Source organism: Callithrix jacchus, chromosome 22, assembly GCF_049354715.1.
Source record: "Callithrix jacchus isolate 240 chromosome 22, calJac240_pri, whole genome shotgun sequence".
NCBI classification, from domain to species: Eukaryota; Metazoa; Chordata; class Mammalia; order Primates; family Cebidae; genus Callithrix; species Callithrix jacchus.
Genome location: NC_133523.1, coordinates 32,129,869 through 32,146,388, shown reverse-complemented (window position 1 = coordinate 32,146,388; position 16,520 = coordinate 32,129,869).

Here is a 16,520-nt window from a genome sequence, read left to right as displayed (position 1 = left end):
TCCCAGCACTTTGGAAGGCTAGGTGGGCGGATCGCTTGAGCCCAGGAGTTTGAGACCAGCCTGGGCAACATGGCAAAACCCCATCATTACAAAAAGTACAAAAATTATCTGGATATGGAGGCATGTGCCTTTAGTCCCAGCTCTTTGGGAGGCTGAGATGGGAGGATTGCTTGAGCTCAGGAGGTTGAGGCTGCAGTGAGCTGAGATCACGCCATTGTACTCCAGCCTGGGCAACAGAGCAAGACCCTGTCTCAAAAAGAAAAGAAAAGAAAAGAGAATCCTGCCTGATAGAGTGCCCACAAAGACCAGTGGATGTGGACTGCCCATGTCATGGTCCCGCCTGACTGAAGTCACTGCATAGGTCTGCCTTGTGTGATGTGTGCAGTGATGTGCGTACTGCCAGTTGTAGAAGAGATGCAGTGTGGGCAGTTCTTCTCCAGACCTGCCTCTGCCCATTGTTCTGAGATGCAGAAGTATCCTGTCTGTCGCCCAGGATAACTGACAGCCTGAGCTGCTGTGGGTTCACCTGCAGGGGTGACCAAGAGCTGGGGTCTCCAGAGGGTCTGAATTCCTGAGCATTTGGGGAGGGGTGGGGGAATAAGGAGGTTGAGGAGGTTGGACATTGGGATACTGAGAGTGGGACCTTCGAAGATCTAAGATGCCTCACCCTCAACTACTAACCAGGAATCTTCGTGTGTGTTTAAATAGAGGGTTTCGCCATGTTGCCCAGGCTGGTCTGGAACTCCAGACCAGGTGATCTGCCCACCTTGGCCTCCCAAAGCGTTGGGATTATAGGCGTGAGCCACCATGCCTGGCCTCTAACTGGGAATCTTTTTTTTTTTTTTTTTTTTGAGATAGAGTCTTGGCTATTTGTCTTTGACCACATCTCATGTTGAATTGTAATCCCCAATGCTGGAGGTGGGGTCTGATGGGAGGAGTTTTGATCATAGGGTTGGATCTCTCATGGCTTGGTGCTGACTTCATGACAGTGAGTCATGAGATCTGGTCATTTAAAAGTGCATGACACTTCCTCTCTTTCTCTTTCTCCCACTTTCTTTTACTTTTGGTTTTTTTTTTTTTTTTTTTGAGACAGAGTCTCACTGTCACCCAGGCTGGAATGCAGTGGCTCAATCTCAGCTCACTGCAACCTCCACCTCCCAGGTTCAAGCAATTCTCTGCCTGAGCCTCGTGAGTAGCTGGGACTACAGGTGCCCACCACCACACCCGGCTAATTTTTGTATTTTTAGTACAGATGGGGTTTCACCATATTGGCCAGGCTGGTCTTGAACTCCTGACCTTGTGATCCACCCACCTCAGCCTCCCAAAGTGCTGGAATGACAGGCGTGAGCCATAGCACCCAGCTCTCACTCCCACTTTCACCACGAGATGTGCCTGCTCCCCCTTCACCTTCTGTCATAATTGGAGCTCCCCGAGGCTTCACTGGAAGCCGAGCAGATGCCTGCCCCATGCTTCCTATACAGCCTGCAGAACCATGAGCCAATTAAACCTCTTTTCTTTACAAATTACCCTGTCTCAGGTATTTCTTTATTGCAATGCCAGACTGGACTGATACAATACCCAAGTGATATCTTGTCCTTCTTTTGCTCAGAATCCTTCCTTGTCTATAACCTCACACAGAATAAAAGGCAAAGTTGTTGCAAGGTCTGTTTGCGGTGGCTCATACCTGTAATCCCAACACTTTGGGAGGCCGAGGCAGGCAGATCACCTGAGGTCAGGAGTTCAAGACCAGCCTGGCCAACATGATGAAACCCTGTCTCTACTAAAGATACAAAACAATTAGCTAGGCATGGTGGTGCACACCAGTAATCCCAGCTACTTGGGAAATTGAGGCAGAAGAATTGCTCGAACCCAGGAGGAGGAGGCTGCAGTAAGACAAGATGGTGCCACTGCACTCCAATCTGGGTGACACAGTGAGACACCGTGACAAAAAAAACAAAACAAAACAAAACAACGCTGTTAGAGCCAGGGCCCTCATATAAAGGCTGGAATGTAACAAAAGTCCACCAAGAGTTTCCCAGGCCTTTCCTGGGCCGTGAAGCACGACAAGATCACATAGGAATTTTTAACAGGACCTGTTTAAGATTAAACAAGTTTTTGCAAATCAACCAGAAGTTGATTTAATAAATAAATAAATTACTTTAAAAATAAGATTAAACAAGTTTTACTGAGGGTCTGAAGGAACTCCCCAGACCTCCACAAACAATCTTTATTGGAGTCTAAAGGAACTCCCCAAATCTCCATGATTTAGCCTGAGACAAGATAAGGGTAATCACCCCAGCACCCGGACCCATTTAGATGAAGTAAATGTACTCATGTCATCTAAAGACAGAAGTGATTCATTTCTTCTAATATAGCCTAGAAGGTATATAAGCTCTGAAAAACTTTGTAATTTTGGGTTGGTCTGGGGATAATTTCCAGACCTTCTCCCTGTAACGGGTTACAGAAATAAAAACTCTTTTATTTCCCAGTTCATCTGCATCTTATTATTAGGCTGTGAGAATAAGTAGCTGAACCCTAGATTTGGTCTGGGAACACTAGTACGTCATAACCATCATCAAGGCCCCCAAACCAGCAACCCTGATTAAACATGCTCTAGCTCCCACAGCCTTCTTTTTTTTTTTTTGAGACGGAGTTTCGCTCTTGTTACCCAGACTGGAGTGCAATGGCGCGATCTCGGCTCACCGCAACCTCCGCCTCCTGGGTTCAGGCAATTCTCCTGCCTCAGCCTCCTGAGTAGCTGGGATTACAGGCATGTGCCACCATGCCCAGCTAATTTTTTGTGTTTTTGGTAGAGATGGGGTTTCACCATGTTGACCAGGATGGTCTCGATCTCTTGACCTCGTGATCCACCCCCCTCGGCCTCCCAAAGTGCTGGGATTACAGGCTTGAGCCACCTCGTCCAGCCCCCACAGCCTTCTAACCAGAGCAGTGCCCCTACACCTTCCTGAAGGAGAACTGGGGACATGCTAGTGGCTGCACATGGTCCTAGGATATGTTCCCAGCTCAGGGAATTTGGAAGCTTCAGATGCCTGTGTCAGGAAACACAGCGAACACCCCTCATATGACACTTAACCACGAGTTGGACTCTGTTCCAAGTGCTTTTCCTGTGTTAACTCATTCTCACCTCACAGGAACCTGCTGAGGGAGGAGCTAGAGAGCCGCAATCTCTTATCTACCATCTACAAATGCAAACAACAACAACAACAACAAAAAGACCTGAAGACTGAAGATGTTTTGTGTGTTTGATGTTAAAACTCAATTATCAGCTAAAGCTAACCTGAACTCATGTGCCGCTGCTATAGTCTTAATTTATCCTGCTTCATGTGAATGTTCAGACATTTCACTGCAGAGATATTAATGTTTGTGATTATGTAACACACACTGGGTGTGTTATATAATATGTGGGATTTGCCTGGTATGACCATTCTAAATTCCAAAATCTGAAATGCACCTGGCCCCAGGCATTTTAGATAAGGGATTTTGGACCTGTATAATTGCTTCTTCTTCTTCTTTTTTGAGACAGTCTTACTGTGTCCCCCAAGCTGGAATGCAGTGGCATGATCTCAGTTCACTGCAACTTCCGCCTCCCAGGTTCAAATGATTCTCCTGCCTCAGCCTCCTCCCCAGTAGCTAGGATTACAGGTGCCTACCACCACTCCTGGCTAATTTTTGTATTTTTAGTAGAGACCGGATTTCACCATGTTGGGAAGGCTGGTCTCGAACTCCTGACCTCAAGCAATCTGCCCACCTCGGCCTTCGAAAGTGCTGGGATTATAGGAGTGAGCCACCATGCCTGACCACACATTTAGGTTTATGCTTCACAAGCTGATATGTGGTCCCATCAGAGCATGTATGGTCCTCACAGGAGACCTGGAACTGGAGTAGTATCACCAGGGAAGATTCTAGGGGGGATGGGACTTTATGGAAGGGCTTAGTCCCTTCTCAGTCAGATCTGGAGATGAGGTGAAGGAAGGATGCAATAGAATTGGATCCTGGAAGGCTGGGTGCGGTGGCTCATGCCTGTAATCCCAGCACTTTGGGAGGCCAAGGCGGGCATGTCACAAGGTCAGGAGATTGAGACCAGCCTGGCCAACATGGTGAAACCCTGTCTCTACTAAAAATACAAAAATTAGCCGGGCATGGTGGTAGGCACTTGTAATCCCAGCTACTATGGAAGCTGAGGCAGCAGAATCGCTTGAACCCAGGAGGCGGAGGTTGCAGGGAGCTGAGATCATGCCATTGCACTCCAGCCAGGGTGACAGAGCAAGACTCCACCTCAAAAAAAACAAAACAACCAAAAAAAGAATTGGATCCTGGAATTTAGCCTCATCCCCGACCTGCCTCCATACCCCAGGCCTCCAGGGTCGCTGGCACTGGAGACTCAACAGAAGCTATCAATGTTCCCAATTTAAAATAAACTGGGTCTGTATGTATCAGCAGAAAGAAAAGAGTGGGACTGAGGGACAAAATGATCAGCACAGCCTGGGTGTAGAATAGGTCTGCAGGGAGCTTGAGAGCACAGGCTGCATCTGAAGACAGCCAGATTCAATTACGTGAACATCTCTATGCCAGTGCAAATGCACCGTGCATTGATTTTGGCCATCAAGGACTTCAACTTGCTACATTAAGGAGAATTGAGAATAGATGTGTGTGTGTGTGTGTGTGTGTGTGTGTGTGTGTGTATGCTGTGGGGAACTGGAGACGTATATTCCTTCCTTCTTCCCAGGAAGGGATGTTATTTGTTCATTGCTATTGGTGCGTGAAGCTAGCCACCTACAAAGTGAACTTATTTTTTTTGAGACAGTCTCGCTCTGTTGCCCAGGCTGGCATGTAGTGGCGTGATCTCAGCTCATGGCAAACTCCATCTCCTGGGTTCAAGCAATTATGGTGCTTCAACCCAGGAGATGGAGTAGATGGGATTACAGACAGTCTGCACCAACACACCTGGCTAATTTTTGTATTTTTAGTAGAAATGAGGCTTCATCACATTACCCAGGTTGGTCTCTGACCTCAGGTGATCTGCCCACCTCAGCCTCCCAAAGTGCTGGGATTACAGGCATGAGCCACCACACCCAGCCCCAAAGTAAACTTTTAAGAATAATCTTGTGTTCTGTAGAGCTTTGCATATTTTCTATCACAGTGAAATACAGAAAAAAAAAGATGGAATATAGAGTTTTCATATGGACTGAGCCCCCTAAGGCAGGGATGTTGTCTGTGTTGCTCACTGTTACATTTGCATGCCTAGAACAGGCCTAGCCTGAAGAAAAAAAAATTGTTGAAAAATAATCCTGGCAAATATTTACTGCATGCCAGACATCGTTCTATTAAGTCATTTTAAAAATGCTGGCAGGGGGCAGTGGCTCACGCCTGTACTCCCAGCACTTTCAGAGGTCAAGACAGGAGGATAACTCAAGCCCAGGAGTTGGAGACCAGCTGGGGCAAGAGGATGAGGCCCCATCTCTACCTTATTTTAATTTTTTAAAAATAGGCAACTGGGCACGGTGGCTCATGCCTGTAATCCCAGCATGTTGGGAGGTTGAGGCAGGTGGATCACAAGGTCAGGAGATCGAGACCATCCTGGCCCCACATGGTGAAACCCATCTCTACTAAAAATACAAAAATAAGCTGGGCATGGTGGCACACACCTGTATTCCCAGCTATTCAGGAGACTGAGGCAGGAAAATCGCTTGAACCTGGGAGGCGGAGGTTGCGGTGAGCCGAGATCATGCCACTTCACTCCAGTTTGGGTGACAATTCGAGATTTTGTCTCAAAAAAAAAAGCAAGCTTGCACTGTGGACGCAAACAGACCTGGGTTCAAATCCAGACTCTGCCATTTTCTAGCTATGTGAGCTTGGCAAGAGTCTTGAGCTCTGGCCCCTTCCCCTCTTCCCAGGGAAAAGCAATCATTACAATATTATTATAGGCTGGGGGTGGGGGGCAGTGGTGGTTCTTGCCTGTAATCCCAACACTCTGGGAGGCTGAGGTGGGTGAATTGCTTAATCCCAGGAGTTTGAGGCAAGCCTGGTCAACATAGCAAGACCTTGTCTGTACAAAAAAATAAAAATTAGCCTGGCATGGTGGTGCATACCTGTAGTCCCAGCTACTTGGGAGGCAGAGGCAAGAGAATCGCTTGAACCCAGGGGTTGGAGGTTGCAGTGAGCTGAGCTTACGCCACTGCACTCCAGCCTAGGCAACAAGAGCAAAACTTACAACAGGCCAAACAAGCACAGTGGCTCACATCTGAAATTCCAGCACTTTGAGAGGCTGCGGTGGGAGGATCCCTTGAGCCAGGAGTTCAAAATCACCCTGGGCAATATAGGGAGACTCTGCCTCAGTTAAAAAAAAAAAAGTGCTTAAATGGTTTTAAAAAATTGCTGTTAAGAATGTATGTGTTGTAGAGTGATAATAGAAAAGGTAAGTATACAGAAAGTGATATATTCTGTGAAAAAATTCAGGGAAAGGGCTAGGTAATGTTGGGGGTGGGGGGTTGTAATTTTATTTTTGAGACGGAGTCTTGCTCTATCGCCCGGCTCGAGTGCAGTGGCAGGATCTCGGCTCATTGCAGCCTCTGCCTCTCAGGTTCAAGCAATTCTCCTGACTCAGCCTCCGAGTAGCTGGGACTACAGGCAAGCACCACCACACCTGGCTAATTTTTATATTGTTTGGTAGAGATATGGTTTCTCCATGTTGACCAGGCTGGTCTTGAACTTCTGACTTTGTCAAGTGATGCACCCACCTTGGCCTCCCAAAGTGCTGGGATTACAGGCATGAACCACCGTGTCTAGCCTGGGGATTGCAATTTTAAATTGAGCAGTCAGGTTGGCCTCAGCGAGGAGGTGACATTTGAGCAAAGGCTTGAAAGAGGTGGCAGAATGATCCACAGGGATATCATCAGGACAGCCAGTGCAAAGGCCCTGGGGCAGGAAGAAGAAAGTAAGGCGGCCAGTGTGGCTGGAGTTCAGTGAGGCAGGGACACGTCACTGAACAGGGAGAGATGAGATGAGCAGGGTACTGGGAGCACATCCTGTAGGAACTCTTAAACCACTGTAAGGAGTGCTTTTGCTGGGAGATGGGATAATTGCCTAGGGAATTTTGAGTGGAAGAGGGACAGGCTTGTATTTTTAAAACTAACTCTCTGGGCCAGGTGTAGTGGCTCATGCCTGTAACCCCAGCACTTTGGGAAGCCAAGGCAGGTGGATCACCTGAGGTTAGGAGTTCAAGACCAGCCTGGCTAACATGGTGAGACCCCATCTCTAGTAAAAATACAAAAATTCGCTGGGTGTGGTGGTGGGCACCTGTAATCTCAGCTACCTGGAAGGCTGAGGCAGGAGAATCGTTGGAACCCAGGAGGGAGGTTGCAGGGCCACTGCACTCCAGCCTGGGTGACAGAGCAAGACGCTGTCTCAAAGTAAAAAAAAAAACAAACAACATCAACAACATCTACCTCTCTGGTTGCTTTGTAAGCAGTGGAATGCAGTGCTATGACTTTCTCCAACCCTAATATCCACGAATCCTATTTCCGGCTCACCTCTGTAAGCCCCTGGGCCCCAGGGCTGCTCATGCGCTGCCGGCTGCCCCACGGCCTCAGTCCTGAAGCCCGCGCCTTGGGCGACCCGAAGCTGAACATGCCCTTGGATGCCCCACTCCTGTCCAGATCGTGCACTGCGCTGCACCTGCACCCCTAGGCCTCCCTCAGTCCAGGCGAAGCTCTGAGTTGGGAAAAGCTTTTGGCCAGAATGCTGCTTATGACGTGGCTCGGGGCCAGGAGAGACGGCACCAGTACAGGCCAGGGAGTGGCTGGCACTCCAGGAGCACCGGACAGGGGGCAGATTCCTCGTTGGAAAAGTCTGGCTACGCCATGCTCGCGAAGCTGCGGCTGAACGCGCCCACCAGGGCATAAGCGCGAAGTAGGGATCGTAGGTGTCAACTCCCGCGGGCCGCGGCGGCCTCAGGGAAAAGCACCTGCCCACCAACCGAAGAGCGCAAGGCCAGAGGGTGCACGGGTCCACCGCAGAGCGCACCGCTCAGAACCGGCCCCCGTCGGCGTCGCCGCCCCAGAAGCGCAGGCTACCCGGGCAGCCAGCCGCCAGTGCAAAGTGGGGCACCGTGTGAAGACCACTCCAGCTATCCTGGGGCGGCGGTTGTCCGAACGCTTGGCCACAGGCCTTGCTTCTTGCTTGCCGACAACTGAGGCCAGCCAGCAGCGCGACGGGATCCGCGGCTATGACGCGGGTGCCGGTTAGGTCTCCTGCTCCCTGCAACTGCAGAGCGTCTGGAATCCTTCAAGGATCCACAGATGGGGCCAGCTGGCAGGGTGCTCTATGCGGTCCAGCAGAACAGGGACGAGAGGCGCAAGAGCGTGGGCCCAGCTCCCACCACCACCCCAGACTGCTTGTGCCGGTTGCCCAGCAGCAGCGACGGCCTCACCATCGAGTAGCGGGTGCCCAGCAGGTGGCACCTCAGAGCCAGCGCCGTGTCCAGCGAGGCGCGCCCACGCGCGTTCACCGCCTCCACTCCCACTGGCCGCGACGTGGCTGCTTGCACAGCGCTGCCTGCTGCGAGCCCTGCAGCTCCCCTGCGCCGGGCGGGCGCACCCACACCGTCGTGCCTGGCTGCAGGCACCGGGAGCTTGGGGAGAGTGGCGCCCACGCAGGGAGCGTTGTCACCAGCACCGCCGTCGGGGGACCCGTGGGCGGTGGCGACAAATATAGCTGGAAGTCGAGCTTCTCAGCGCCCCCGTTTTCCAAGAAAGCCGTGATAAAGCGGCAGCCCTGGAAACTCACAAACGCAGACGTCCATCGGGCTTGAGGGGACCAGGAGCCCAGAGGAGGCAGTCAAGAATAATCCGGTGGATTCGGAAGTTAAATGCGTCAGATTCTAATTCTGACTGCCACTTTCTCTCCCTCCCTCCCTCTGTTTCTCCCTCCCCTCCTCTCTCCCTCCCTCCTTCCCTTCCTTCCTTTTCTTTTTCTGTTTTAGAGAGGAGGCTCACTCTGTTGCCCAAGCTGTGCACGAACTCCCAGGCTCATGCAATCCTCCCACCTTGGCCTCCCAAAGTGCTGGGATTACTTGCAGGCGTGAGCCGCCTTGCCTAGCCAACTCACCACTTTCTTTCTTTTTTTGTCTTTGAGACAGAGTCTCGCTCTTTTGCCCAGACTGGAGTGCAGAGGCGCGATCTCGGCTCATCGCAACCTCCGCCTCCGGGGATCAAGCGGTTCTCCTGCCTCAGCCTCCTGAGTAGCTGGGACTACAGGTCTGTGCCACCACACCCTGCTAATTTTTGTATTTTTAGTAGAGACGGAGTTTCATTGTGTTAACCAAGATATTCTCAATTTCCTCCTGATCTCATGATCTGCCCGCCTCAGCTCCCAAAGTGCTGGGATTACAGGCGTGAGCCACTGTGCCTGGCTGGGACTTGGCCACTTTCTCGCCAAGTGAACTTGGGCAAGGTACCTCACTTCTTGGGGCCTCAGCTGCATCTGTAAAGGGCTATTGGTGCACACTTCACAGAACGATGGGGAGCTTGATGTCAAAGCCACAGCATGAGGTCAGCTATATCAATATTAGCTTAAAGTTGCTTCTTTTGCACCATCTGTCCCCAGAAGGCCTGCCCAGCTGCCTTCTCAGAACCAGTTTTGCCAATCCTCTGGCACAGAGTTCTGCCCAAGTAGCCCCTTGTCCCAGCTTGCCAGGGCCCTGTCCCAAGAAGTTCCACTGTGGCCAATCCCCTGTCACAGAGCCATGCCAGACAGCCTCCCAACCTGAGCCAGCACAACCAGCTCACTCTGCTGCAAATCCAGACCAACTCACCAGCTTTCTGCATTCCCCCAGGGCACTCGCCCTGTAGGAAACCCAAGGCACTGAGGCACAGCTGGGGGTAGAGGGAGGGAGACTGGTTAGTGTGGTCCCTCCTGCCAGCCTTCCCTCCAGAGAAGGGCTGGGCCTCAGAGCCCAGGTTGTGGGGGTGGCGGGGTGGGGGGGCACACTTGCCAGAGCAGGTTTGAGGCCAGCCACACTGTAGGGCCATTTACAGTCCTAGGTGCCTGTACTTGGCCCTCAGCACCCATCCTGGGTCTGCACACAGATGTGCCCATTAGTATTGGCTCCAGCCTGACCTAGTACCACTGATCATACAGAGGTCCAAGTATGGGGGTGCTGGGTGGGGAAAAGAGGATGGATGGAGAAAGAAAGAAAGAAAGAAAGAAAGGAAAGGCAGATATGGGGAGGTGGGTACAGAGATCGACCTAGAGAGTAAAAGTGGGAGAGGGAAAGGTACACAAAAGTTACGGTGAAGGCCAGGCACGGTGGCTCATGCCTGTAATCCCAGCACTTAGGAAGGCTGAGGCGGGTGGATCATCTGAGGTCAGGAGTTCGAGACCAGCCTGGCCAACATGGTAAAGCCCCATCTCTACTAAGAATACAAAAATTAGCCAGGCATGGTGGTGCAGCACCTGTGATCTCAGCTACTTGGGAGGCTGTGGCAGGAGAATCCCTTGAACCAGGGAGATGGAAGTTGCAGTGATCTGAGATTGTGCCACTGCACTCCAGCCTGGGTGAAAGACTGTTTCAAAAAAAAAAAAAGGTTGCCAGGCATGGTGACTCACGCCTGTAATCCTAGCACTTTGGGAGGCTGAGGTGGGTGGATCACCTGAGGTCAGGAGTTCAAGATCAGCCTGGCCATCATGGTGAAACCCCATCTTTAAAAAAAAAAAAAAAAAAAAGGTTATGGTGAGATGAAAGAGATAAGAGATGGATGAGAGAGAAAGACAGGGTAAGGAATGGAGAGGGAGAGAAGGAAAAAACCAAAGACAGACAGGAAAGTGATTTCTTCTGAGAAAGGCCTTTCTATTGTTGCCCAGGCTGGAGTGCAATGGCTCGATCTTGGCTCTCCCCAACCTCCGCTTCCCAGGTTGAAGTGATTCTCCTGCCTCAGCCTCCCAAGTAGCTGGGATAACAGGCATGTGTCACCACACCCGGCTAATTTTGTATTTTCAGTAGAGACAGGGTTTCTCCATGTTGCTCAGGCTGGTCCTGAACTCCCGGCCTCAGGGGATCCACTGGAGTTGGCCTCCCAAAGTGCTGAGATTACAGGCGTGAGCCACCATGCCCCCGTCCATTTGTTTTTTAATGGAGTCTTGCTCTGTTATTCAGACTGGAGTGCAGTGGCACAATCTCGGCTCGCTGCAACCTCCACCTCCCAGGTTCAAGTGATTCTCCTGCCTCAGCCTCCTGAGTAGCTGAGACTACAGGTGCGAACCACCATGCCCGGCTAATTTTTGTATTTTTAGTGGAGAAGGGGTTTCACATGTTGGCCAGGCTGGTCTTGAACTCCTGACCTCAGGTGATCCGCCCACCTCGGTCTCCCAAAGTGCTGGGATTATAGGCGTGGGCCACCCTGCCCAGCCGGAACCCACTTTCCTTCAATAGCTTCATCTGTCACTTGCTTGAGATCCTCCTTCACCACAAGCAGAGGACGTGGTTAGTGTTTCCTTCCAGCCTGAGGTGGGGAACAAACATATGTGCTAGAAACAGAGCTGGGGGAGAGGGATGGTGTGGGTAGGGCTGGTACGCTAGAGGCTGAGGAGCTCAGACTGTCCCAGGAACCCAGGGGAGCCATGGGGGCGTCTGTGCAGAGGCAGAGGCAGGTTTGGCTTTAGGAAGATCCTGGACCAGAGAAGAGACTGAGGCAAGGAGCTCAGTGCAAGGACCCAGATGGGTGAGGCCAGAGCTAGATCAGGATGGGCCCAGGGCAGGGGAGTTGGGGGGACATTCAGGAGGCTGAATGGGGGTTGCTCTCCCAGACAGGACCTAGGAGGAGGCATGAGTCTGGGAGGAAGCTGAGGCGGTGCTGGATCCAATGCGTGTGAGGGCCCTGAGGGATGTCCAGAAAGAGGGGTCTGGCAAGCTGAGGCAAGCCAGGTCTGGGCTTATTTAGGAGAGATGCTGAGGCTGAGGATGCAAATATGGAGGTGGCGGCTGGGCGGCTGCTCACGCCTGTAATCGCAGCACTTTGGGAGGCCGAGGCAGGCAGATCACCTGAGGTCAGGAGTTCGAGACCAGCCTGGCCAACATGGAGAAACCCCATCTCTATTTAAAAGACAAAAATTAGCTGGGTGTGGTGGTGCACGCCTGTGATCCCATGGGAGGCTGAGACAGGAATCACTTGAACCCAGGAGGCGGAGGTTGCAGTGAGCCGAGATGGTGCCACTGCACTCCAGCCTGGGTGACAGAGCAAGACTTCATCTGAAGAAAAGAAAGAAAGAAAGAAAGAAAAAGGAATATGGAGGTTGTCAACAGAGAAGAAAAACAGGTGTTGGGGTCAGTGTCCCTGAATGTGAATAAAGAAGCAAGAAGGGGCTGGTTCCCAGCTCCCCGGCCACAACATTTAAGGGAAAGCTGAAGAGGAAGTTCCTAAGGAACTGCTTGCTGTTTTACCCAGTGGGCTGGGGGGAGTAACGTGCACCCAGGGGGTCCATGGAGTTGAAGCCAGAACATACCCAGAAGAAAGTCCTTTGAAACCTCACATTTTATACTCGAAATTCTTGCCAATTTTGCATTCACCTCCATCAGTCTATCCATGTGAGTTTTCATATAAAAAGATTTTCAAGTACTTACCAGTGAGTGACATTCTGTAACCTATCCTTCTGCATCCTCCGCCACCCACGGTAAAAATTTGCAAGTGAAAATGAGGCTCTGGGTACATCCTGTGGTTTTGGGGTCTCGCAGCCCCTCTCCTGCGTTGGGATGTCTGTCACCCATGCTGGCCTCTCCTCCTCAGGGTCATCGACACCCCCAGCCCTTTCCACAGGTAGCCAAGTCCCCCATCTTCTGGTCATGTGCTCACAACCACTTTTCCTACGGTGACCAGATGGACCTAAAGTGCAAACCTGACCCTGTCCCTTCCCCTTATCACCTTCCGTGGCCCACAGTACCCTTCTCCCATGGTGCTCCAGCCACACCGAACTGTGGCTCGTTCTTCGAGTGTGCAGTCCCCTCCCTTCCTCTCTTTTTTCTTTTCTTTTCTTTTTTTTAATTTTTGAGACGGAGTCTCACTCTGTCACCCAAGCTGGAGTGCAGTTGCGCAATCACGGCTCACTGCAACCTCCTCCTCCTGGGTTCAGGGGATTCTCCTGCCTCAGCCTCCTGAGTAGCTGAGATTATAGGTTCCCACCACCACATCTGGCTAATTCCTTGTACTTTTAGTAGAGATGGGTTTTCACCATGTTGGCCAGGCTGGTTTCGAACTCCTGACTTCAGGTGATCCACCCGCTTCTGCCTTCTAAAGTGCTGGGATTACAGGCGTGAGCCACTGCGCCTGGCCCTCTCTTGGCTTTTGTATCTATCCAACACTCTGTCTCCTGGGAAGGCCCTCTCTGCCTCAGGCTCCCTCTGTACATCCGTCAAGAGTTCACTCTTCTAGGCAGGACTGGCTACATAATTTGCAGGGCGCAGTGCAAAATCAAAATGTGGGCCCTTGTTCAAAAATCATTAACAATTTCAAGATGGTGACAGCAGGGCATTAAACCAAGCATAGGGTCCTTCTAAGTCTGGGTCGTGGGGTAACCCCATAGTCACATTGCCCTAAAGCCAGCCCTGCCTCAGGAAATCTTGAACTGTGTCCCCACCTCCCATCCCAGGCTCAGTTAAAAACCTCTGATTGCTTCTTGGCCTTTTGGCTAAGATCAAGTGTAGTGCCCTCTAGCTCTGGGAGTCCCTGGGCTTCTGCAAAAGCCCTAATCATTCTTGCCTGTTCTTTCCCCATCCCTGACCACTTTGGATGCTGCTGTTTGGTGATTATCTATTTACTCCACTAGAACTAGAATTCTTTTTTTGTTTTGTTTTGTGATGGAGTCTCACCTTGTCACTCAGGCTAGAGTACAGTTGCCCAATCTCAGCTCACTGCAACCCTCGCTTCCAAGGTTCAAGTGATTCTCCCACCTCAGCCTCCCAAGTAGCTGAGATTACAGGCGCACACCACCACAGCCGGCTAATTTTTGTATTTTTAGTAGAGACAAGGTTTACCATGTTGGCCAGGCTGGTCTTGAACACCTGATCTCAAGTGATCTGCCTGCCTCAGCCTCCAAAAGTGTTGGGATTACAGGAGTGAGCCAACGTTCCCAGCCTTGAACTAGAACTCTGAGGGTAAGGGCTAGGGCGGTGTTGGTCACCACAGTGTTCCCAGCGTCACTCCGCAGAGGTCAGGACAGCATAAAGCACTGATACCTATCCTTGCTTCTGCGAGGTAGGAGAGGGCACAGCCACTAGGGAGGAGCCAACAGCAGGAGGCAGGCCCAGGTTCCACCCAGAACAGAAACATCCTTGGGAGCACCTTTTATCTGATTCTCTCACATATGTGCCCATGAAAAGAGCTGCAAAAGTGTGGCATTAGCCTCAACCTTGCAGGAGATCACAGGTGTCCCAGACACTCAGGGTCCGTGTCAGACGTAGCCGCCCCAAGACACAAAGGTTGGATCTGGCAGTACACAGACAGGGGAGAGTCCTGATATTGGGGCTACCAGGACTTCAAGAAAATGCTCCAGCAGCCGGAGCTTTGGTCTAAAAGATCTGCGGGACCAAAGCCAGATGAGAAATGGACAGTAGAAACAGTCGTACTCCCTGAGCTCAGGAAATTGATGGAATTAGCTGGGCAGTTGGACAAGCTAACTTTTTTCTGGTAGAGATGGGGTCCTCCTATGTTGCCTGCCAGGCTACAGCATTTTGGGGGAAGTTAAAGTTCCCAAAGAACTGCTGTTTTACCCAGAGGGCTGGGAAGAGTAAAGTGCACCTCAGGGGGTCCGTGGGATTGAAGCCAGGCTGGTCTTGAACTCCTGGGCTTAAGCAATCCTCTCCCAGGGTGGCCTCTCAAAGCACTGGGATTATAGCCATGAGCCACTGTGCCTGGCTGACAAGCAAAATTTGAACTTTAAATCCTAGACACATGTGATTGTGTGTTTCTGCATGGGGGTGGGGGTGGTCCAGGCACCCTGTGGGGGAACATGGAGGACTCATGCTAGAGGGACCAGCCTGCTCTCCTCCCATCCACTCTGCTTCCAAACTTGCAATAAGCTACCACCGGGTGTGTGGTGTCCCTTTTCCAGCCCCGCATTTCCCGTGTCCACATTCCCCCGACCACCCATGGCCTCTGCCCCTCAGTCTGCATCCACTGCATGCCTGCTACGTGAGCCTGGAAAAGGCCCTGTGTCCCCATGCTACGCAGAAGTCAGTTCTCCCATCTAAGGGGTGGAGCCATGGATATCAGAGCCCAGCGTCCCACAGCTCTTCTTCCCGTCTCTCTGCAATATTGCTGGAGAACTGGGTAGCTGTACAGTAGGGCACACTGTCCTCTGCTGGGTAGGGGTCGGAGGCCTCTGGTCAGGTAGTCTCAAATCTCTCTTCAACCACTTCAGGCCCCAACTTGGTCCGGATCACCCTTCTGCTTGGACTACTGCAGTATCTCTTCCCCCTGGAGCTTCCTTGAGATCAGGGACTACTGTTCTCATTAGAACTCAAAACCCTTCAATGGGCCAGGCACGGTGGCTCACATTGCTGGTAATCCCAACACTTTGAGAGGCTGAGGCAGATGGATCACTTGAGATCAGGACTTTGAGACCAGCCTGGCCCACATGGTGAAACCCCATTTCTACTAAAAACAAAACAAAACAAAACAAAAATTAGCTATGTGTTGGTGGCAGGGGCCTGTAATCCCAGATACTTGGGAGGCTGAGGCATGAGAATCACTTGAACCCAGGAGGCGGAGGTTGCAGTGAGCCGAGATCGTGCCACTGCACTCCAGCCTGGGCAAAAGTGAGATGTTTCAATAAATAAATAAATACCCCTTCAACAGCTTCTCATGCCACTTATAGGACAATCCAGACTCCTCCCAGCAGCCTAGGGGTCCTGCATCATCAGCCCCCTTCCCAATCCCAAGCCTCGACCCAAAGTCACTCTCTTGCCTTCCCTCCCGTACTTCAGCCCCCCGGCCTCGGCTCTTTCACTCATGCTTCCCTCAGCACAGGCTGTTCCATTTACACAGAATGCCCTTCCCACCCCTTGCATGGTTAATGCCAACCTGCACACCCATAAGGTCTCGACCAGGCCTCCCCTCCTCTGGAAAGTCTTCCTCAATCTCTCTTGTTTGGTGAGGTCCCTTGGTTACAGGGTCGCACACTTCTGTACCTGTCTCCTGCATGGCGCCCCTTGGTCACCACAGATGCTTACACTTGCTGGTATGATTATTTAACATCTGTGGTCAGCTCTGTAATCCCAGCACTGTAGGAGGAGGACAACTTGAGGCCAGGAGTTCAAGACCAGTCTGGATAACTCAGTGAGATCCCGTCTCTACAAAAATACAAAAATTAGCTGGATGTGGTGGCGCACGCCTGTAATCCCAGTTACTTGGGAGGCTGAGGCTGCAGTGAGCCATGACTGCACCACTGCACTCCAGCCTGGGGCCATAGCGAGAGTGTCTTTTTTTAAATTTTTTAATTTTTTTGAGATG